The sequence below is a fragment of the Leucopleurus acutus genome (assembly GCF_964270905.1).
Source record: "Leucopleurus acutus genome assembly, chromosome: 1".
Lineage (NCBI taxonomy): Eukaryota > Metazoa > Chordata > Mammalia > Artiodactyla > Delphinidae > Leucopleurus > Leucopleurus acutus.
In genome coordinates this window covers 78,715,817-78,739,350 of record NC_139142.1, presented here as the reverse complement: position 1 = coordinate 78,739,350, position 23,534 = coordinate 78,715,817, and the positions used below count along the sequence as shown (strand labels likewise).

The following is a 23,534-nucleotide window of genomic DNA, read 5'->3' as shown; positions in this document are numbered from 1 at the left end:
GTGTTTTGTCAAAATATACCTGGCTGTACTTATTATCTTCCCTTCCAACACTACCAAACACACACATACTGTGTCAGAATAAACCTGAAGAAAACAGGTGCATGCATGAATGGCGTTCTGGTACACATTGTAATCATTTTAATATAGGTTATCCAGTCACAAATGATGCATAAAAATGGGAAAGAGATGAAACTCCTTCCCATCTTCTCTAAGAGATAAATAGAATCACAACAAGAGCAATAATAATTCTCAACTCAGAAGAAGAGGTCAAAGGGTGGGATGCTCTCCGAAGCAGGAAAATATCAAATCTTAACTGAGGACCAGGTAATGCCACCATGTTGGAGAGCATATTCGTTCTCTAGGGAATATACATTATCATTGCTGTTGTTGAGTCTATTTGTATTATTGCAACTATTCCTGTCACTGATTGACATGAGGTTGTTTGGCATACTTCCTTATATGTGAATCTCTGTTCAGAATAAATAAGTATCTGGGACTATGTACGGGGCTTGATATAGTTTGAGCAAACCAAACTTCTAAATATATGTTCTTGGTTCTGATAACAGATTAATCTGGTGAGCTCTCAGAGTCAGTTCCTAGGTTCCTTTGTTCCTCTTTACTTAATGTCAATATGTCTGAACAGCAGGTCTGATACAACTCACCATAACACTCAAAGTTGACATATGCAAATAAATATTACTTTTCAAGTCAAATTCAATAGAGAGACAATGATAAGAATATGAAAAATATTGCTGGTAAATAGAAAAAATAGCAACAATAGCAGTTTTTTACATTTGCAAATCATTTATAGATTAACAATTTCACGATTAAGTTCTTAAGTCAGAAAATATCTCCAGTCATAATAAAAGTTTATTATTAATTTACAATAGAAATGTCTTGAAAGTTAGTCAGAAGGTAGTCAAAACCAAGTCTTTACTGTGGATTTAAAAACCTACCACCAAGTCCACTATGCATAGACTTTAAACTTTTATAGAGTTACTCCCCTCAGTTTTTCTAATATACCTGCTAAAATTTCATCCAATGAAAATCCTCTAAAATGTAGCTGTATTATTCTGCTGGGAGTGTGGCAACTCAAGCAGCAGTCCTGACATTCAAACTGCTGTTGGTGTTTTATCTTCCTTGCATCACTTACCCCAAACAGGCCTGATAGCTACTTGCCTGGAGCTAGGTCAGGGCAGAGACGCCTTCTGAGCTGGCTCACTGAGGATGCTGCAAGCCCAGTTCCGACCTTTCTTCTCCAGCAGTAAGTGGGCTTCCTCTGTGCCATTTCCACACTTGTAAATATTTCAGATAGTAGGATCCCACAGGAGCAGAAAAAAATCTGACTCTTGCTTCTTCTTTCTTCTCACATCTTTTCCTCCTCAGAGTGGGGGTGGGAAGCTGGGGGAAGGGCTGGTTAGGCTTTGATTCTGAGAAAGGCCAGTGAGGCTTTAAAAACTTGGTACTTTTCAATAAACAATCAGATATTCCTTTCAGAAAGTTTCCTCTTAACATCGTTCATGACAATGCCAATGTTAATGATAAAAATAAAAACTATTTATTGGTTGGTGCTATAGGTCAGGGATTTCTAGATCTTCAAATTTTATGAACCTAAAAATTAATCAACAATAGAAAAAACTGGGAAAGTGATATAAAGCTGCCAACTTTTCATTTCCTATGAAAGGTAATTTGAATACATAAGTATTATCTTTTATCACCGTTGTATAAAGAAAAGACAATTTGATACCAAAATTGTAGGAAGAACCCCTGAATAAGATGTAGTTTCTCGGGGCTTCCCTAGTGGCACAGTGGTTGAGAATCTGCCTGCTAATGCAGGGGACATGGGTTCGAGCCCTGGTCTGGGAGGATCCCACATGCCGCGGAGCAACTAGGCCCATGAGCCACAACTACTGAGTCTGCGCGTCTGGAGCCTGTGCTCCGCAACAAGAGAGGCCGCGATAGTGAGAGGCCCACGCACCGCGATGAAGAGTGGCCCCCGCTTGCCACAACTAGAGAAAGCCCTCGCACAGAAATGAAGACGCAACACAGCAAAAATAAATTAATTAATTAATAATCTCCTACCCCCAACATCAAAAATAAATAAAAGATGTAGTTTCTTATTAAATTGAATAAATTTGGCTAAACAAAATTCTCACTACTTTTTATTTTTGTTTTTGTTTTTGCCAGCCTAATAATATCATCACCCACTAACCCCAACTGATACGTATCCAAGATATAAGCATGTACACAACGAGGAAAGAGATGATATGCTGTCTCTTTAATTAGTGCTAAGTTTTCCATTATTCTTTTTATATTTAACATTGTATCAGTGCTTCAGGGCCTAGAAAGAATTTGACTAGATGGTTGCTTCTCAGAAAAGAGACCATTAGAATTTCAGTGATCTTCCAAAATCTACCTGTTTTAAGGCCTTCATTTTGTAAGTAAAAAAATCAAGGACCAGCAGGGCCCAATTTCTAAATACCACACAACTTCCCTCAATGAAAGGTGTTAGCCTCCATCTGTCTACAGCAATATGGTCACCTTTCAAATTTATAGTTAACATTTGTCTAATAAGCATCAGATATGTCTACATGTTATTTCAGTTACGCTTATAGATTAGTTAAACTTTTTGGTAGAAGTTAGCAATCCCGTTCCATAGATAAGGAAAATAAAATCAATATGTAATTAACCCAAGTTCATACTGCTAGGAAGTGGTAGGGTTGCCATTTGGTGAGATCTTCTCCAAGTTAAATGTTTGTTATTCCTTACCATATAATTAGATGGTATTAAGTGGCTCTATAGGCCCAGCACTCTGATTAGTGCTATAGCATTTGGCAGCTAGGTTGAGAATCTTAGGGCTGTCGTGAGAAGAAAAAGGGGTGCCTTGAGCCTCAGTTGCTCTCTTCTATTTATTAGGAGAAGAGAGAGTGAAAAAATCTATTTCAGTAAGAGTAATCCAGTGTGGTACATGTCTAGGAATATAGGGCAAGTCAGATAGATGCCCCTCCAGACCCCAGTACATTGGCTCAATACCTCTTGATTCCAGGCCATAATGATGGCTCCCTCCCCCCAAATTTTTATCATTTCCTGGTTAATTCTTCTGGTACTACCTGATGATATCTCTGTATTGTTAAATGAAATAATGATTTACTTTATGTCACTATATACATTTTCATATGCTTAAATGAAGTGCCCTACTCTCCTCATCCTAGTGTCAGCCCGGTGCTGAAATCTCATTTCCCCTTGAGGACAAAGAACAAGAATCACATTTTAGGCATTCTGGCGCGCAGCGAGCGGGTCTGGCGCTGAGCGGGGGTGGAGCTCGGTTCCCCCCGCACACACCCCTCCCACTCAGGCACGAGCCCCACCCCTCCGCCGGCCAGGACCACCCCGACCGAACTATCCCTTGCGGCGCGAGCCCGGGGCGGCTGCGGGCGCCCCCCAGCACAACCCCCGCCATGGGCAGCCAGAGCTCCAAGTCTCCCCGGGCGACGTGAACGCGGAGGAGGCAGCAGGCGCTTCCCCCGCTAAGATCAACGGACAGGAGAACGACCACGTGAAAAGCATTGCAGACTTATCCCCCGAAGGTGAAGAAAGTCGCCGCCCCCCACACCACCGTGAACGGAACAGAGGAGGCAGCCGGGGCCATAGGCGATGTCATCGAGCCGGCACCCCCTAGCCAGGGCGCTGAGGGCAAAGGGGAGGTCTCCCCCAAGGAGACCCCCAAGAAGAAGAAGAAATTCTCTTTCAAGAAGGCTTCCAAATTGAGTGGCCTGTCCTTCAGGAGAAATCGGAAGGGGGGTTGGGGGAATCCGTCTGCTTCCTCACCCACAGGAAGGGCAGGAGCAGGGTGGGTCGGTGCCTGCAGTGAGGAAGGCACTGCCCAGGAAGGGAAGGCATGCGCCACCCCTGAGAGCCAGGAGCCCCAGGCCACAGGGGCAGAGGCTGGTGCTGCCTCCCAGGGAGGAGACACAGAAGAGGCAGGGCCCCAGGCGCAGAGCCATCCACCGCTCTGGGTGGAGAGGGGCCCTACACCAGCTGGTGGGCAGAATGAGTAGCTGGGTGGGGGCAGGTGGGTGATCTTAAGCTGCAAAAACTGTGCTGTCCTTGTGAGGTCACTGCCTGGACCTGGTGCCCTGGCTGTCTTCCTGCACCCAGAAAGGAAGGGGCTGTTGCCCCCTAGCCACGTTTCCTCTCATCCTCTTCCTCCTGTGGATTCTCCACTCATCCATCTGGTCTTCCTCTTAAGGCCAGTTGAAGATGGTCCCTTGCAGTTTCCCAAGTTAGGTTAGTGATGGGGAATGCTCCTGCCCCTGTCCCTTCCTCCTTCCCTGTCCCCACCTGTGCAGAAGGCAATTGCTGGTTTTCTTCCCCAATTCTTTTCCAAGTAGGTTTTGTTTACTCCCCAAATCCCTGAGCCAGATCTGGGGGTGCCTACACTCCCAAACCCTGAGTGTCCAGCCTTCCCCTGTTGAGTTTTTAGTCTCTTGTGCTGTGCCTAGTGGCCCCTGGGCTAGGGAGGACACTGCCCCCGTTTAGGTTTTTATAAATGTCTTACTCGAGTTCAAACCTCCAGCTTGTGAATCAACTGTGTCTCTTTTTTGAGTTGGTAAGCAAGTATTAAGCTTTGGGGTGGGGGAGAGGTATGTAATGTGAAACAACTTCTTGTTGTTTTTTTCCCCTCCCATTGTTGTAAATAACTTTTAATGGCCACACCCCAGATTTGTAATTTTTTTTTCTAACTGCTAAAACCATTCTCTTCCACCTGGTTTTACTGTAACCCTTGGAAAAGGAATAAATGTCTCTTTAAAAAAAAAAAAGAATCATATTTTGTTTGTTTGTTTTCTTAAATCATATTTTGAATGGCACAGTACTTTAATGTAGAGGCCCAGAAATTATTTATTAATTGCTTCTGTTTTGGTTGAAAGTACCAGGAGTAGGCAAATTGTGTAATAGATAATGTTTGTCTCTGGCTGTATTATCTCTTCTTTCCATACTTTTTCTCCTCTTTTGTGTTACTCTCTTCTACACCTACACCCCCCAGCCCAAAAGAAATTAGCCCCTTAATACTTCCTACTAGAAAAAATTATGTAGCCCTTTCCAGAAAATTTGTCTTCCCTCTGATTAAAACTCACATTCCTTCTGTGCCCAGATCTCAGCTACATGTCACCTGTCCCAGAAGTTCAGCTGATAAGCCAATTAGCACTAAAGTATGATGACTACAAGAAGTAGTTCATTAATCTGTTAATAGAAGCACTAGATTATAACTGGGGATATTTGGAGACACAAAATTTGAACCTATTCACTCAACTTTTAATTAATATTTGAGTACACATTACGGTTCTCAAATTTTTCACCATTAAGTAAAGCTTTTTAATTCATTAGACTCCACAGTCCTTATGTTTTGATATATTTTGTTTAGCAAACAAAATTTATTTTAAGCAATATTTGGTTTCCTGTTTTATTACACATACATATCTGTTAATCAAAGCTTCCGGTCATCATGAAGTAACCAGGATATAATCTTACTGAACTGGTAGAATCCTAGCCAACAGCCGAGAAACTCATCTCTTTAAACAGTCTGTGCAGTCTTATCATTGTAAATGGGTCACTTTCTTTGACATTTTAGAATACTGACTGTAAAACACATGGATTCTCCAATATTATCATCACATCCCTGGTGGTCCAGCAAACCCAAGTTTAAAATCACTGGTGGAACACTCACTGTACACTGAGCTTGGTGCTAAGTGCTCAAAATATGAAACTAAATAAGCCAAGGGCCCTGCATTGATATTCTCAGGGTCTACTTTCCATTGTGGATAACTCTGGCTTTTGCGTGCACAACACCTGCCTGGATTTCTAACTTCCCCCATTTTTACTCTGCTTATTTCTTAACCACCTAGGGCTCTCCTCAGGACAGAGCACTTAACACTTTTATCTTTTGTTATCTTAAGCACTATGCATAATTCAGGTACTTTTTTGCATAGGAGGCAGTCTAGTAGCTGCTTCCAGGGAGAAACTAAACCAGAAGGCAGCAGAATGTGAGGTTAAGATCACTCACCTGAAGTGGACACTTCTCTGGATTTGAATCCCAGCTCTTCCACTTTTGAGCTAACGGAATTAGGGCAAGTTTCTAACCCTCTTTATGCCTCCCTTTTCTTATCTGAAAGACAGAAATAATAAGAGTACTTACCTCTTATTTTTTATGAGGATTAAATGATACAATGTATGTACAGCATTTATCACAATATTAGCACATAGGAAGTGCCTACTGGATTCCATCTATTATCATTATTAATACTACTATTACTAAAGGGGAAAAGAAGAGAAATAGAAATGTTAGGATACTGAGGCTTTAAAAAAGGGATGCATTCTTAATGGATCTTTAGCCAGAGAAGTATCAGGTTTGAGGAGATCATTGTTTTGAGAGTTAAAGGACAGGTGAAGGAAGATGGGAAAGAAGAGGAGAGACAAAGAGCAAGGAAAGTGAAGTAACAGGGCAGAAAAGGTTAAATCGTAGACCATGGAACTTGGTGTCTCTCTTTTCCAGGTAATTTTGGGTGCCTATGTCTATAATTTTAACGATCATAATATACTTACAATGGAATAAAAATAGACATTGCTTGTTTTAGAGAAAAAGTGTTCAGAAATTATAGATTATGTCGAGAGATTTTCCTCGTACATAGTTCTAATGAAAATAAGACTAATAATGAATCTAAATCAGGCCGAGACTCCCAATTTTTGACTCTTGAAGTTATGTCAATAAACTCCAGCATTGGATTAGTGAGAAATCAAAATTCATTCTGTAATCTTGGAATTTGAAAGCTGTATTAGTCTCCTGTTTCTGCTGTAACAAATTACCACGAACCTAATGACTTCAAACAACATGAATTTATTACCCTACAGTTTTGGAGGTCAGAAGTCTAGAGTGGGTCTCACTGTGTTAAAATCAAGGTATGGGCAGGGCCCAGAGGAAAGTCCATTTTCTTGCCTTTTCCCTCTTCCAGAGACTGTATGCATTCCTTGGATCATGGTCCCCTTCCATCTTCAAAGATAATAATGGTGGTCAAGTCTTTCCCTCAGTGCATTCCTCTGACACTGACTCTTCTGCCTCTCTCTTCATATTTCTGTATTTTCTTGTGATTACATAGGACCCACCTGATTAATCGAGGATAACCTCTCCCTAGATCCAGGTCATCTGATAGGCAACCATAATCCCATCTGCAACCTTAATTCCCTTTTGCCATGTAACTTAATATATTCAGGGGACCCAGGGATTTGGATATGGTAATTTTTTTTTCTTTTTTTTTTTTTGTGGTACGCAGGCCTCTCACTGTTGTGGCCTCTCCCGTTGTGGAGCACAGGCTCCAGACGTGCAGGCTCAGCGGCCATGGCTCACGGGCCCAGCTGCTCCGCGGCATGTGGGATCTTCCCGGACCGGGGCACGAACCCGTGTCCCCTGCATCGGCAGGCGGACTCTCAACCACTGCGCCACCAGGGAAGCCCGGATATGGTAATTTTTGAAGTGTCCTATTCTGCCTACCACAAGAGTGTACTGACTGCATTCTGCTTTAGCTTTTCATGCTTAAAGAAATTAAATAGAATAGATCCAAAGTTTAATATATATGGGTAATTAATACCATTAATGGAGGTTACTTCTGAAGTCCAATTAGAAAGAAGTTCTCCTCACTTACTAACAATTTGGGAAAACTGATTAACCTTTCTGTGCAACAACCCTCTCATTTTAAATGAGAATCATAATATCTACCTCATATTGTTGTTGTGAGAATTAAATGAGTTAATTAATGTAAAGAATTTAGGCTGACATAAAATGAGCAGTCCCTAAATTTAGTTGTTGTTATTATTATTAGCCAGCTTCATGATCTATTGAATCTCTTAAATGTATGTGTGGTTTTATACATTCATCAGTCATTATCAATTCATCCATGAATCTAGTCTGTCTATTGATCCACCAGCATTTATTAAACATCTATTGTGAAATGAGCAGCATACCACACATAATAGAAATAACAAAAATACCTTTCAATTACATAGCGCTTTACATTTTCACCTTTTTATCTTATCTGACCCTACTTAGAAGTTCCTGCCCTTAGTAGTCTCCTTGAGAAAACAACAGATTACATACAAATTTAGCCAAACACCCTAGACATAGTATTGAAGCTTTGCAACATTGGGAATGGGCACTCACTCAGGCCTGAGATTCATTAAGAGTAAGTCTATGGATTAGTGAGCACCACACGGGGGAATGACAATGTCCACCGTCTCAGTCTAGATTGGGCTCTTCTCTCACACAGGGCCGTGAAGTCTAGACTCATCAGGTTAATCCTAACAGTTCAAAAGAAAGAGAACAACAAAAAAGTAGGCGAAGAAGAAAACCATCTACGGTGTGGTGGCTGTAATACCTCCATGAGTTCCTCCACTAAACAGTTAAATCTACACTACAAATTTCCAGTTTTATTCTTCTTCTAAATAAGGAGGGGTGGAAAACCCAAGACAAAATTATTTGCACAAAATTTCTCAGGTTGTGACCTGAGAAAATTTTATAGGGCAAGCACTGTGTCTCTTTCCCCAGAGTTGGTATTTTGATGTATCCACTTGCTGTTTCCTAGGTTGATCGTTGATTCTGACAGTCACTTTGTACTATAGAGTATAGGGTAGGGGGAGTTTGAGTAGCATTCTCCAAGATAAAGAAAAGACCAATAAAAAATAGGTGGAATGGGAAACCCTCAAAAGAAACAGTAAATGAGGGCACAAGGTTAGAATTGCAGTTTGAGTGTTCCATTCCTTCCACTAACCTCTTGAGTCTGGCTGCCCAGCGGGAGCTTTGCTCCCAGGTGGATTTCTGGGACGAGAAGGCCACCATTTGCTCGCTTTACCCTGGGGCCACCCAGCTGCCAAGTGTCAGCTGAACAGAGGTGCATCAGAGGCCTGCAGTCAAAAGGCAGCAGGATGGCTAATTGCCATGAATTTCTGAAGCAAGTCTGGCATCTTGGCATCTTGCTGCTCTCCCCCTCCCCCAGGTTAATTGCTGAGAACCTCCGACTTGAAAGCTGCTTATCCTACCGACTTCAGCTGCTGCCCTCCTTTCCCTATGCCACTTCAATTCCTACCTCCTAACACCCTGGAAGTGAAATGAAGTCTCTCATACACCTGGCTCTACTCATCAGACCACCTAAGCTCTAATGTAAATACTTCTTTCCCCCTTTACACACCCCTATGGGTAAACGCAGAATTGCCACATCCCCCTTGGACCTGATTGCTAGGCAACACTCAGCCATGTGAATTTGTCACTTCTGTTTGGCGCAAGTTTCAATTTCACCTCCAACTGTAATACTGCTCGATATATTTTAGATGCCACTGTGGTTGGACGGCATCCCAGGAAAGATGTGAAGTGCTACTGCCAGGAATGAATGATTGGCATTGGGTAAAGCAATTCTCTGAACTCAGCCTTGGCATACCATTAATTGTTAAGTCTGTTCAGCTACCACCAACCTCTTGTCAGAATCATGTCTATTGTAAGTCTTTGCAGCAAGAGTCCAAATGGTAGAGCTCTCTCCCTCTGTAAGATCTGAAGAATTATGTCAATAATGAAAGCAGTGGATTTCTCAGCTCACAACATATTACTTCTTCCTACTTTCATCTATTGGCTGCACTTTCATGTGCAAAGAAAAATAGTTCCACGTTTGAATATTACTGAGCTAAGAGCTGCCAATTCAGGTTCTAGCCCTGAATAAAAGATTTACCTTCCCTTCATTTCTTCATCACAATCTGCTTTCATTCATGGTAACAATTAAATGCTGCTACAAGGAAACATGTTATTAATGGAAAAAGATAAAATTAATACTAAACATACTCTGGTGACAATAAATATATAATATTTGACATGTAAAATTTACATACTGACATTGTCAGAAAACATGCAACACAAAAACAATTATAATTTTTGAATAAATGCATACCATCACTGGCAAGATATAATGCTATAATTCCCAAAGCCTCCATCTAATGTGGGCTACCCATTGTTTATATATATATATATATATATAATATTATTTGTCCTTAATGACACATTCAATTGCCTAGCCACCTACATCGAATATGCTTAAATACTACACAATTTCTCTATTGACTCTAAGATGCTACAGTGTGGAATGCTTTCATTTCTGTGCACTGTGCTAATTAATGATAAAAATAGTAAATCTGTTTTGATTCCTCTTCCGTCCCTCCAGCCACCAACTTTTTAGTCAATTGATTATTTTTTTTCCTCAAATCTAAACATCCTCAGAAAGCTTGGAAATATTTCCCCGGAATGAGTCTAATTAAATAGAAGAAGTCAGTCAGCTATGAGTAAGAATAGTGTTTCAGACTTCACATGTATTCCCTGATTCACTGGAAACAAAAGGAGTTTCTGTAACAGTGTGAATGAACCATGAAGTGTGCATGTTCTTTTAAGAAAGGCCAAGGGTGCAGTTCTATTTTCTTAGCTCTGCTTTCATATTTATGTGTCTCATTTCCAGCTCATTGCTGATGCCTCAGTTGCGCTATCCATCACCACTTTTATCCTCCTTGTTCCTCAAAAAGAACATAAAATCCTTTTTTATGTGGTGGTAATATTATTGCAAATAAAAGCAAATACCAAAATCTTTATTAGTCTGCCAAAATAATAAACTATTTAATAAAAGCGTGCTGTAAAAATAAGGTCATTTGCATCACTCAAGTTACTTGTAGGAAATACAGAGAATTATTGGTCAAAAAAGCACAAACTGACAGCAATTATTTCTGTTGTTCATCTGATGCACCATGCAATAGGGTTAAAATTTTGTTTATATTTTGCATATTTTCTGGGTTCAAATGCCTTTAATATTACTTAAAACTGATTGCTCATTGGAAAATGAAAAAAAAAGATCCAATTCTCACAAAATACTGATTTCCTCTTTGTAAAAAAGACTTTTGGTAAGGGAGAAGGACTAAGTAGACTGTTCTCTTTTTGATGCCTTTTTCACAAATGTGGAAGTTGACCTACTGTTAACCTTGATATTGTAAGATTTATTGCCTAAATATTTACCATTTTAATATACAATATTAATTTCATTTGCTTTGGATTTGTGTCCATGCTTCAGCTGTATAATTTTTACCTCTTTGTATTCACCTTTTGTCATTTCTGCATGCACACCAATATAAGATATTTTATTTGGGAAGTTTAGTTTAACAGTGAAAGTTAACAATAAGTGTACTATTTCTAAATAAATGTCTAATGTTTGCTCTTTTAGCCTATTGTAATATAAACCCACCAATACTTTCTCCCTTGAAATTTCCAACCTCAGCTGGCAGATTTGCAAATATATTATTGATATGTTTGTAACATAGCAAACTCAGTAGTGTGGTGAGAATTAAAATATAATTTGTATAGTCTTTCCGTTGCCAAGAATAACTTGTACACCAATTCTTCTACATTAAAAGCAAACATGACAATTAAACAAATATTATAAATCTTTTCAAAACTACATATTAATTATTTACATTACTTATTCCATGATGACATTTAAGACCAAGAAAAACTCTTCAAAGTACAGTTATTACTATTTTCTCTTTATAAAGCCTTTTGTCTGTGGTTGTTTTCTTTGGGCCACAAATTAACCATTGCCAGTTTTACTGACATCAGGTTAACATAAGAAAATGAGGTGCAATTTCTATACAATGTAATGTTTCTGAAGGATAATTCAAGTATGAAAATTTGGAATTTGAAATAACACTTTTAGGGGTAAATAAAGGCAAGTAAATTCATATACTATGTGTTACGGCCTGAACTATGTCTCCCCCTAAATTCATATGTCGAAGCTCTACCTCCCCCATCCCCCCACCCCCCATACCTAGGAATGTGACTGTACGGGAAATAGGGCCTTTAAAGAAGTCATAAAGATTAAATAAGCTCATATGGTGGATCCTAATCCAATCTGACTAGTGTCCTAAGAAGAAAAAATTTGGACGTATGAAAAGACACTAGGAGTGTGAACCCACAGAGGGACAATCATAAGAAGAGGCTGCAAAAAGGCAGCTATCTGCAAACCAAAGAGAGACATCAGAAGAAACCAACCCTGCAGGCACCTTGATCTTGGACTTCCAGCCTCCATAACAGTGAGAAGACAGCCCTAGACAACTAATATGCTATCCTATATAAACAGAAAATTTTAATAAAAATCTATTTGCAACACCAAATCAAATATATTTATTTGTCCAATTCTCCCACCCAAATGCATTAAAGACACACAATACAACTAATTATTATCAACTCAGTGTTATGTTATCAACAAAAATTCTATTTGATGCCCTAAGCTCTGTGTTGTCACACAAATGACTGAAAATCTTGCTTCATATTTGAAATTCTTTGTGTCTCAATAGTTTTTAACCTGGGGTCCACAGACCACAAAAGCCTCTTGATATTTCTTATACACCACATTTTGTGGGCTTTGCATACATTCACTGTCATGGGAAGGAGTGTGTCATCTCCAAAATTTAAGAACTGGGGTATTGTTTCTATTTGACCAATCAGTAGGCAATAGAGATGTTCTCTAATGGAAAAAAAAAAAATCTAATGCTGTATATTTTAATTAACAGGTTTAGATGGACAATCATTTACCATCAAATGAATGATCTGGCTGGTCCACAGTGAGATGCTTGACTCAGTGAATAAGTCATGTGCAAATTTTGTCAGAGGTCAAGATAAACCATTGTTTTCTGGTAACCAAATGTTTTCTAAGACCGTTTACTGGTTTGTAGCTTCTGGGCTCATAAGGATGGCATAATTTCTAAAGAATCTGCAGTGTGGTAGGTTCTAAGGAAAACGTCTGCAAATTTGGTGAATTCTATTTTATGCTGAGAGGAGCATTGAGATTACATTTCTGATCTAGGCCAAGTGCTGTGTCTTAGTGACACTGTTGGATAGTTCTTAGAAGGTCACAGTTCTTTCTTGATATAATCTACAAAAGATTAAGAAGCTCTTCTAAATAGAGCTGACATCTCCCAATTAATACTTGGATTTGTCAACTGTGGGTTTATCTAAATTTTACTTGGCACTATCCTTCTGGATTCATCAAATTCAGTACTGGCGATAATGCCCAGGGGAAAATAATCGTGTGGGAGAATCAAATGAGCTTAAAAACATAAAATCTTCAGGATGCCTCTTTGTGGCCAGCTATCTGCTATGGAACACACCCTGACTAAGTGTAACATGGAAGGAAGGACATCTTTCACCTTCTGCCTGGCCATTCACCTCAAGAATCCATTCTTGCCATTTTTTTTTTCTTGAAGACCCAGTGTAGATATGCTCAGAGGGCACCAGAGCATGTTGCAGCCTGCCTCAGAAGTACTGCAGGCAGTGGAGGTAGCACCAGGGCCTCTGGGACCAGTAGATACCAACATTTTATAAGGGGCCCGCAGTGTTGAAATCCAGCTAGAGGCACCATCTGATCTGCTGCTCCATTCTCAGGCAGTGAGTGGAGATGAATTCTCAGAAACATTCGATGAGGGGAGCCTCTGGAAAAAGGATTGGAATTCCTGATTCTAAAGACAATGTGGACTTGGAGCACGTGGTTATAAATAAAATGAGACCATTTTTATCACAAATGGCCCTTTAAAAAAATTCTTATTTTATGCCAGAGGAAACTGTAATCCAAAGAGGATAAAGGTCTCAAAGTTTATAGTAGATCTAGGATTCAAACTTGGATTTCCCTGGCTCCAAAGCCAGTACTTTTCCACAACACCAAGAGTTTCCCTGCCTGATCCATCCACTTTTTGCTTTGTAAAATGTGGCAGGTCTCTATGCTTGTATTTAAGACAGCTACCTAAAAAGTAGTATCATCTTACCTCAGATTAGCAAATTAAATTGTGCATGTCTGAAGTGCTAAATTAAGCATAGAAAGAAAGCTAAAAGGGTCTCCCACTAAATGCCCATAGCTCTGTCTGAATTCAAGTCTCCACTCACTGCCTGAGAATGGAGGAGTAAATCAGTTTTGGGCACTGGGATGGTGGAGAAACCTTATCAGTTTGTAAAATTTAAGCAAACAGATCCCTATTTTGACTACGTAAACCAGATAATAATACTTTCCCATAACCATTTCACGCCATAGCACATGGCTAATTTAATTAATTAACATGTGTGACATTACATTAGTTTCCTGTTGCTGATGTAACAAATTACCCCAAACTTACTGACTTAATGGAAATTTATTCTTTTACAGTTCTAGAGTACAGATGTCTAAAATCAGTTTCACTGGGCTAAAATCAGGATGTCAGGAGGGACTTGCTCCCTCTGGAGACTCTAGGGGGGAATCTGTTTCCTTGCCTTTTCCTGCTTCAAGAGATGCATTCCTTACATTCCTTGGCTTGTGGCTCCTTCCTCTATCTTAGAAGCCAGCAAAGTAACCATTTTGCTATAGGCATCACATGGCCTTCTTCTGTATGCAGGTCTCCCTCTGCCTCTCTTTTATAAGGACACTTGTGGTTACATTTAAAACCCACCCAGATAATTCAGGAAAGTCTCACTACCTCAAGATCCTTAATGTAATCATATCAGCAAAGATGCTTTTGCCATATAACGTAACATTCACAGGTTCCAGAGATTAGGATTTACCTGGATCTCTTTGGGGGATATTATTCAGCCTATTACAGGCATTCATACAAAACCTCTTTTTAAGGTATACTGGAGAACTGAAGTATTTTTTCAGATATTTTAACAAAAGTCTATGCTTTTAATGGCAGAGTAGTAATATTTACTGAGTGCTTACTTTGTGTCAGGCACAGCTCTAAATATTTTAAATATATTATATAGGTTAGTAGTAACAAATTATGAGATGGGTTCTTTGTTATTTCTATTTTAAGGATGGGGAAACTAAGGCACACAAAGAGATTATCAAATTTGCCCAAGGTCACAACTACTTCTTTAAATTATCCAGATTAAGTATCTGCATATATAAGCAAACTCCTTAAACTATCATTTCATATTGCCCATGTAGTTATTCTAGAACACTATGCAGTTTATAGACTTGCAGCCACAATGTGCTCTTTGTATCATTTTCAGACAAACGTTAATTTCCTTGCTTTGGTATTCTTTCTTAGAATGGTTTCTAAACAATAAACCCACTAGTCTCTCATTTTGCTACCAGCAATGATAATCCTAAATTTTATTTCCTGAGTATCTTTCTTTCTTCTAAAGGTCATAAAGTTCAGGATAGGGTTACATAGTAAAGGGAAAAAAAGTAATTTCTCTCACCAAAGAGGCATGAGATAGGGGGCAGGTCTTGGCATATGCTCAATTCCTGTTGTTACCCACCTCATTAATTGCTTGTTTTCATTTGAAACTCTTCTCTGAATGTGTTCCTTATAACTTTTAAAACTTCTTTTCATACCCTTGTTTTCAATGGCCCCTTATAGGCTTACAGATGGAAATCTGTTTCCCTTATCCTTATAGGTCACCCATGTTCTTGTTTTTCTTTGTAGCAAAGGAGGGAGAGTGAACAAAAACAGCTCTGTCATTCAAGATCTTTTACACACATTCCTCAACTTTTGGAGCTTTCTCTAAACCTTAGCTATGTAATAGTGTGTGGGGAAAAAGAAGATTCTTTTTTTTTAATTTTTTTCTGGAGTTTTGAAGAATCCATCTTAAATCGTGGAAAAGTTGTAGAATCTGAAGACTCAGTGAAAAGTTAAGTTTGGTCCCAAACCCACTGGCAAGGATTATGGGTTTTATTTTGTTTAGATAGGTTTCAAGTTACATCAAGCCTGTTATTGTTGTGATATTAGAGTACTTCCTTGTAACATTATTAGATTATATAATTGTCGTGACCTATTCAACTTAACTAAAAACAGTGACACTAATGGTGAGAGTTTCATACACCACACCATGTAGTAAGAAGAATGGTTTACAGTAGACTCTGGCCTTTTAGCATCTCTTAACCCATGATACTATTAGTGGTTTATTACATTTCTCTCTATTGCAAACAAAGGAATAAATATACCATGATTCTATTATGCATGAAGACGTAGTGTCTTAATAAAATGGTGGACTAAATAGCTCTATAGTGATTGGTCAAGTCATACTCAAATGAAACCTATAGAAAAAGGTTGATTTAATTTTTAAAACTATGAACAATACTGAGAGCAGATGATACTGAGAGAAGGAATTGTATGGTCGACAGAGTCATGAAATTTAGAAGTTAATTAATACATTGGTAGATATCCATGAGATAATTAGAGAAATGAGACAGATGTTGTATTTGTAGCTTTATTTCGGCCTGTAGGACAGCACTTATTTTAATAAATCTGGAGAATTATAGACATATATACACACATAAGAGAGGGGGGAAATCTAAAAGCATTGCTCTTATGACTCTAAGTTTAGGGTTCTCTGTAAAGCTTTTTAATTAAAAAGTTATTGAAGAAGAAACATCTGAAATAGAACAGGGAGCAGGTTCCTCAAGTGACTTAGCAGTTTGCAGTAGCATCAACTGTTGCAGTGAAAACAAAGATTTCTAATCTTAGAACTTGGCAGGTGAGTGAGTAACAGATTTCTCAATATAATGTTTTGATTTTTAAGAAATAAATGGATTTGTCACTTTTTTCTTTGGCCTGCTTCACATTCAGTCACATGTTTTATTAACCACTTGGGAGGCTGATTACAAATATTTTTAGTTAAAAGAATTCTTGGTTCTCTATTAACTGAACAATTTCCTAGACCTTGCACCTCTCTGGGGATCTGTAAGGTAGTTCAAGCCTGAAAAAGTGAGTATATTTTTGAATATGCTGATATTAAGATATATGTAGGTCTGTGCATGTGTGTTCTTGAAATGGAAGAGAGGCTATAATTAAGAAGTTGAGGCTTTTAGTGTTAGAGTTCCTTTTTGAACATGATTGGTTTCTGTCACTTTATTAATTTCTCTCAACTCTTTGATTATACTGATTGCAAATGTTGGGAAGAAGGTGCAGAGTTGTTTGAGATATTTTTACCCCCTGCAGCACACCATCTTAGGTTTCTTTAAGTGCGATGAATGTTGTATTAATGAGGACTGTTGTCAACGCTATGCCAATAAAACTGCCAATTAAGACAAGAAAAGGTATGCCTAGAGATTTTTTTAAAACATAAATTAGCTAGGTAGTTGGGCTGTATAAAAATACATTAAAAAATAAATTTCTCACTAATAAAATGGTTTTGAGTCGAATGGATTCTACCTATAAACTCTACTCTTCCTCATAGTCTCTATACCAGTCTTGCAAATATTCCCTTATTCACTTGTCCATTGCAAGTAACCATGGGGGCTTCAGAAGTAATAAAGACTATGAATTTACTGTTCAAATATATTTCTCCTGAGGTGAGGGCAGGTAGGGAAAACAGTGAACAAGTCAATTTTTGAAAATTATTTGCAAGGCTGCTATAACACACTTTACAGAGAGAAAACAGATGGTCCTTAGAATTTGCCTTATACTGACAGGGCAATTCTAACCCAGAACACTAAGGCCATTTCTTACTATGGTGGCAAAATGATAGAAGCCAAAATCTCAGAGAATATGGTACCTTGCCCTGACAAAGTAAATTGTGAAAATGCCATATTTCTATGATATTACATCTTGCAGAATGAAGTTATCTAACAGTAAATACTTTTAGTTGTCTTTCTTCAAAGGGTCAGAGTTCTTTACTAATTGTACATTAATATTTAGAACACAGTATGGTTTATTTTATGTGGAGCATTTTATGCCTAAAACTCAAATACTTTCAAACATCAGCTTAATTTCCCTTGATCATTAACATAAATTTAAACATCACTGACAAAAGTTTTTTCATGACACACATAGCTGGAACAAACTTAATTGTTTAGAAATGGTATAAAAATCACCACACCCTTTGGTTATGGCTATTTAATATTAAGCCAATTCAGTATGCATTTTGCTTCCATAAACTGGGTAACCCTCTGAAAAATCTCCTCTTACACTACTGTGGACTTGTTGGCTTGATTTAAATAAGTTTCTTTTTTCCCTTCTCTATCAAAAGAAAATTACTTCTTTAAAATTGCCATTTTTCACTAGAGATTTAATTCTTTTCTCTGTTTCGTCTCAGACAAAACATAGAGGGCTAATGTCTCTGTGTCAGTGAAGAATTTTCGTATAATTTATAATATTTTATCTTTCCTTTCTTTCGTATTACTCAAACTAGGTTCACCCCTCTACCCACCCACCCATCCACTTAATCATCCAACACTGATTAAATGCTTACCATGTTAGGCATTAGGACTAAAGAAATAATAATACATAATCTCTTCCCTTAAGAAATGTGTACTATTCAAGGTGCTATTAGGGAAACCAAAGAATTTAATGCAAGAAACATTTGTAGATGTGTGTGAAGAATTAAAGAATCAGCAGGAGATGTTGAGGTATTCAGGGACTGGCAATTGTGGTAAGCCTAAATCATTCCTAAGCCTGAAGAGGGAAGAGGAGGAAATGGTGTTACCAGCATCTAGTGAAGTCTGGAGCTAGGCGAGCAGAATTATGAGGCAGAAGAGCACAGCTACTGCCAGAAACACAGCATGAAAGCAGAAGAAAAGCAGCAAAAGAAATATTTCTACTATATTTCTATTTCTCTTTCATCTTTTATTCTTCTGCCTGGACTTGCCATTGGTAAAACCCAACAGAAAGCCAGAGGGTATGAGCCTGAGTGATGCAGTCCAACTGAGATCCATATCAGGGCAGAATCGGGCAGAGAATGAATTGAGGGTATGAGAAGCAGCCTCCAAGTGGCTCCCAATGATCATTGCCTCCTGGTATTCATTCCCTTGTGTATCCTCCCCCTGAAGTGAGGCTGGAAAAGTCGTATACTTCTGATGAATAGAATATGATAAAAGTGTTGAAAAGTCACTTCCATGATATGATTCCATCCTGGCTTCCATCACGGGCTTCCATATTAGACACCATTCCTTGCTTTCTCACTTCCTTACTCTATGGAAAGCCAGCTGCCATCTTATGAGCTGCCCTATAGAGAGTCCCACATGGCAAAAAAATGAGAAAAGTCTCCAGCCCAACAAGGAACTGAGGCCCTCAGCCCAACAACCCTGAGGAACAGAATCCTGCCAATAGCCATGTGAGTGAGCTTGGAAGTAGATCCTTTACAAGTCTTTAGAGGGGCTTCAGCCCTCCGAGAGAACCTGAGTCAGAGTATCTAGCTAAGCTATGTCTGAATTTCTGACCCACAGAAATTATGGGATAATAAAATATTGTTCTTTTAAGATGCTAGGTTTGAGGGCTTCCCTGGTGGCGCAGTGGTTGAGAGTCCGCCTGCCGATGCAGGGGACACGGGTTCGTGCCCCGGTCTGGGAAGATCCCACATGCCGCGGAGTGGCTGGGCCCGTGAGCCATGGCTGCTGAGCCTGCGCGTCCGGAGCCTGTGCTCCGCAACGCGAGAGGCCACAACAGCGAGAGGCCCGCGTACCGCAAAAAAACCAACAACAACAACAACAAAAAGATGCTAGGTTTGGAAAGTAATTTGTTATGCCATAATAGATGGGAAGGGGGGCGGGACAGCGCATAAACAGCTTAGTTTACAATTTTTGCCTCATAGCATTAATTTTTGCCTCTCCATCCCATGAAAAAACTCTTACCCTTCACACAAAAGTGACATCAGCTATTCCATAAATATGGAGTGATTTCAGTTCATTCATGCCCCTTCCTGAAACTTAAATTATAATTAACCTCCCATTAGAACTTTTTATATTCAGTAGCAGAAAAAGGGGGGAAATGAAATTAACATAAGATACAGCCACTATAATATCTGCTTTTGTAGCTGGTCATGAGACCTAAAATTATATCCATCACTTCTTCCATGTATTTTTCTGATTGGGGTTATTTACCTGGAAGGGTGACCTAAACCTTTATTTCCACAATTTAAAATCCTTAGTGGTGCTGACTTTATTGAGATTTCACAGTTTCCCACGGACCATTCTTATGGAACAGTAAGAAGTTCCTCAGTGAAACCCCCGAGTTCCACACGTATTTTTCTCGCCTCTACTGTATCACAGTAACCCAAGTTCCACATAGCAATTACCTTAGCCAATAGAGTAAGATCTTCCTGTTGGTTCTTCAGCATGAGAAGCCCCAAAATAGCCAAAAGATTGACTCAGCTCTTAATTTAATGGAGCAATGACTGTGTTTCCTGGCAGAAATTGTTCTACCTTGGAAATTAGGATTTCTAAATCTTCTGAATACTTAATTGAAATATGAGATACTAAGACAGGTAACTCCCACCTCCATTCTTTGATTCTGGCATCTCTGCATTCTGGCTAAAAGGGCACTATATATCTAATGTTAGTTTAAGGCATATACTACATTCTATAGCATAGCAACCTAAACTCACCAGTTGTTGTTTCTAAGTTGATGCCTCAGCTGATTAAAAAAAGTCTATTTTTTAATATATTCAGAAACTGTGGAAATAACTACAGGATGGGTCTGTGGACTTATTGAATCCATTGTCAGATTAAATGAAGTCAAGATTTCATTTATCACTTGACCTCCGTTAAGTCCATACTCTGACCACTGGGCCATAATAGTGTTTTGTCTCCTAAGGACTAGCATTATCTCAAATTCACTATCTAAAAACCCCCAGAAGGACTGGGGATTTCCTTTCCCCAGTAAAAATCATCCTGGTAAATGACCATAGGTTAATCTGGAAAAGCCATGGATGCCATTTGTGGCCATATTTCAGGCTACATTCTTCCTCAAAGGGACCTGGCCTACTCCTTAATTAAAGGACTTCAGATCTGTGAATTGGGAACTGGGTATGAGGCTAATTCTCACTGACAACTTAAATTGGTTTTTATTTTATATAAGTCAAGAAACACCTTATAAGATTGCCCATATATTTAATTGCCAGTGACCTTGTGATCAATTAGTCACTGGCACATGTCCATGTTGGTCAAAACACTCTGATTACCACTCTGTAAACTGTGTCTAATAAGGTATTATTATTAATAATAAAATATATTATTATTAATAATAAGGTATATTATCAATCAGGATATTGGGATAATTGTGCCCACCTTGTCTCTGACAGTTAAGAGCAGCCACCTGGCCTTGCTACTCAGGGAGTTCATTTTCATGGCAACATTCTCATGTCCATCCTCAGCCGTTAGGGATGCCAGCACAGAGGTTTTCAAGGGTGCTCTCTTCCTTCCATTGCTTTTTAGTATGTTTTGAATGAAGGAGGTGTCCTCCAGGATGTTCTGGAGTAAGGAAGGTGAGAGGGTGTGGAGCAAATTGCACATTTTAAATCTGTTCTAACATTCTTATTTCTCTAAGCCATCAAGCTTCCTTTTCTACATTATGTCAAGGTAATTCTGTAATCTTAAACTCATTAACTACAGGAAACTGTTGAGTCCAGGCTTTCATTTACCAGCCAACTGTTTGACTCACTCCCAATTTTTCTACCTAAAATACTAAAATCTCATATTCTAGTAGAGGCCACATACATACATTTAGCATATTCCAATGGTTCTCAAATTTTAACATGTACCAGATCACCTAGATGATTTGTTAAAACAGATTTCCAGGCCCCAGGCCCTAGAATTTCTGATTCATTAGGTCTAGGATGGAGTCTAGGAAATCTGCATTCCTACAAGTTCTCAGGTGATGCTGATGCTGGCTGGTCCAATGACCACATTTTGAGAATCACTGGCCAATTAAATCTTACAATTCATTCACCTTGACCTAATCTCTTTAGCATTCAATCTAATTCATGCTTGCCAGATTCTTGTTTATATAAATTGGCAAGATGATCTCCCAGAGCAGACCTTGCAATTTTCTCTCAGGATTATGCTGGGTCTCATGGTTATGTTGGGATTTAATTCTCATTATGGTCCTGGAGGCAATAAGGCATGGTGAATGGGGCAGGAGTGTCTTACCCCCTTGAGAGGCAACTGCCCCAAGCGAAGTTATTGAAAAGTTCTTCTGGAAGGAAAGACTGGTTTCATTAGACAGTGGGAGAAAGCATCTTCCATTGTCAAGGCAGCTTCAAAGGAATTTGAGTCTCTAAGTTCTCAGCCTCACCTATGCCTGCCCAAATGTCCCTATTTCAAATAATAGTTTTCACTTCTTCCCAACAAGTGTCCCTACCTTAGATAAGAAACATGAATTCTTAATGTGGATTCTAGGTTAGGAAATCTGGCTTAAAGCTTCCATAGAAGCTTTCTGATATTCTCTTCATGTCTTTGGTTTGAGTTCAAGCACTAAGCTTATTGTTTTCTTTTTTATAAGCTTTACAACACAGAGATAATCAGCCCATCCCACAGCCTCTTAATGATCATTGTTGCCATAGTGATCAAATGCCACAACCATATGATCTCTTAATGCCTTGCCCCAGCTGACACTCCACCAAATATCAATACCAGTGATAATTTGAGTAATTGTGTGTAACTGCATGTCATGAATTACATTTTCTGACTCACCTTCTTCACTTAATTATCTACTCAATAAACTTGTTCAAATTGAGTCACCTCAATTTTGCATACCAATACGATCTCTTTCACAATTCCTTCCCCAGTTACTTTACTTTTTAGTATTCTTCATAGGAGTTCAAAATTTGGTTTAAAAGTATTTTATATCAATAGCTAAAACCCTCTCATGACAATATTCAGTGACAAGACAACTTATTGAAGTAAACTAATTTCCTAAAAAAGCCAAGAAATGCAGCCTGATCTTAGCATCCATATTAATTACTTTGCTTTTAATGTCTATGTTCTTCATTCTTTCATCCATTAAATATCTTTAAGTATTCCCTATGCACTAGGCAAACAAACAGGAATTGGGAGTATAGCAATAAGGAGGTGCATAGGTTCTTCTGTTTGCCCTTCCAAGACCAACCCTTCATCCTACTCTGCCTTCTCTGCCAACCCCAAAGGGCTGATCTCTGTGAACTGTATCCACATGTTTCCTTATCCTCTTCCTGTGAAATTCAGCCAGTGGAAGGCACTGGTAGGAGATGGCAAAGCAGATGCAAAAAGAGATCAGTGATTTCTCTTTCTTGGTGCACTATTATGGTAATGACCGATTCCTCTATCACTATGGCTCCTATTGAGTGACTGACCCCTCTTCCATCACTCCAGTATCTAAAAAGATCCAATGACACCATTTTCTTCCTTTGCCTCTTTAGAGTTTGCTGCTCATGCAAATTGGCAGGATTATCTCCTCCCTGAGATAACTTGGTGGACTTCGAATTTCAGTGACCTCTAAAATCTCAGTGGTTTGCAACAACAAAAGTTTACTTCTTAATCATTCTAAGTATCCATCCCAAGACTGCCAGGGGCTTTGTTTTAGGACTTAAGCTAGTAGAGCAATGAGCAGTCTGATTACCAATCCCTTGGCAGAAGAAAAAGAGAACCAGTGAACCATGTACTTGTTCTTAAAAGTTCTTGCCAGAAGCGACTTCTGTCACCTCTGCTCATTTAATTGGTCAAAACAAACCACATGATCTTTGGGCAGAG

General features: G+C 39.0%; 1 pseudogene across 1 annotated transcript; it reads left to right on the top strand.

Moving 5' to 3' along the window:
- The first annotated feature begins 3,458 nt into the window (after window positions 1-3,458).
- On the top strand, window positions 3,459-4,058 carry LOC309968790 (MARCKS-related protein-like; annotated as a pseudogene). The gene has a single exon. The product of its transcript is annotated as an MARCKS-related protein-like (transcript).
- Window positions 4,059-23,534: the final 19,476 nt, after the last annotated feature.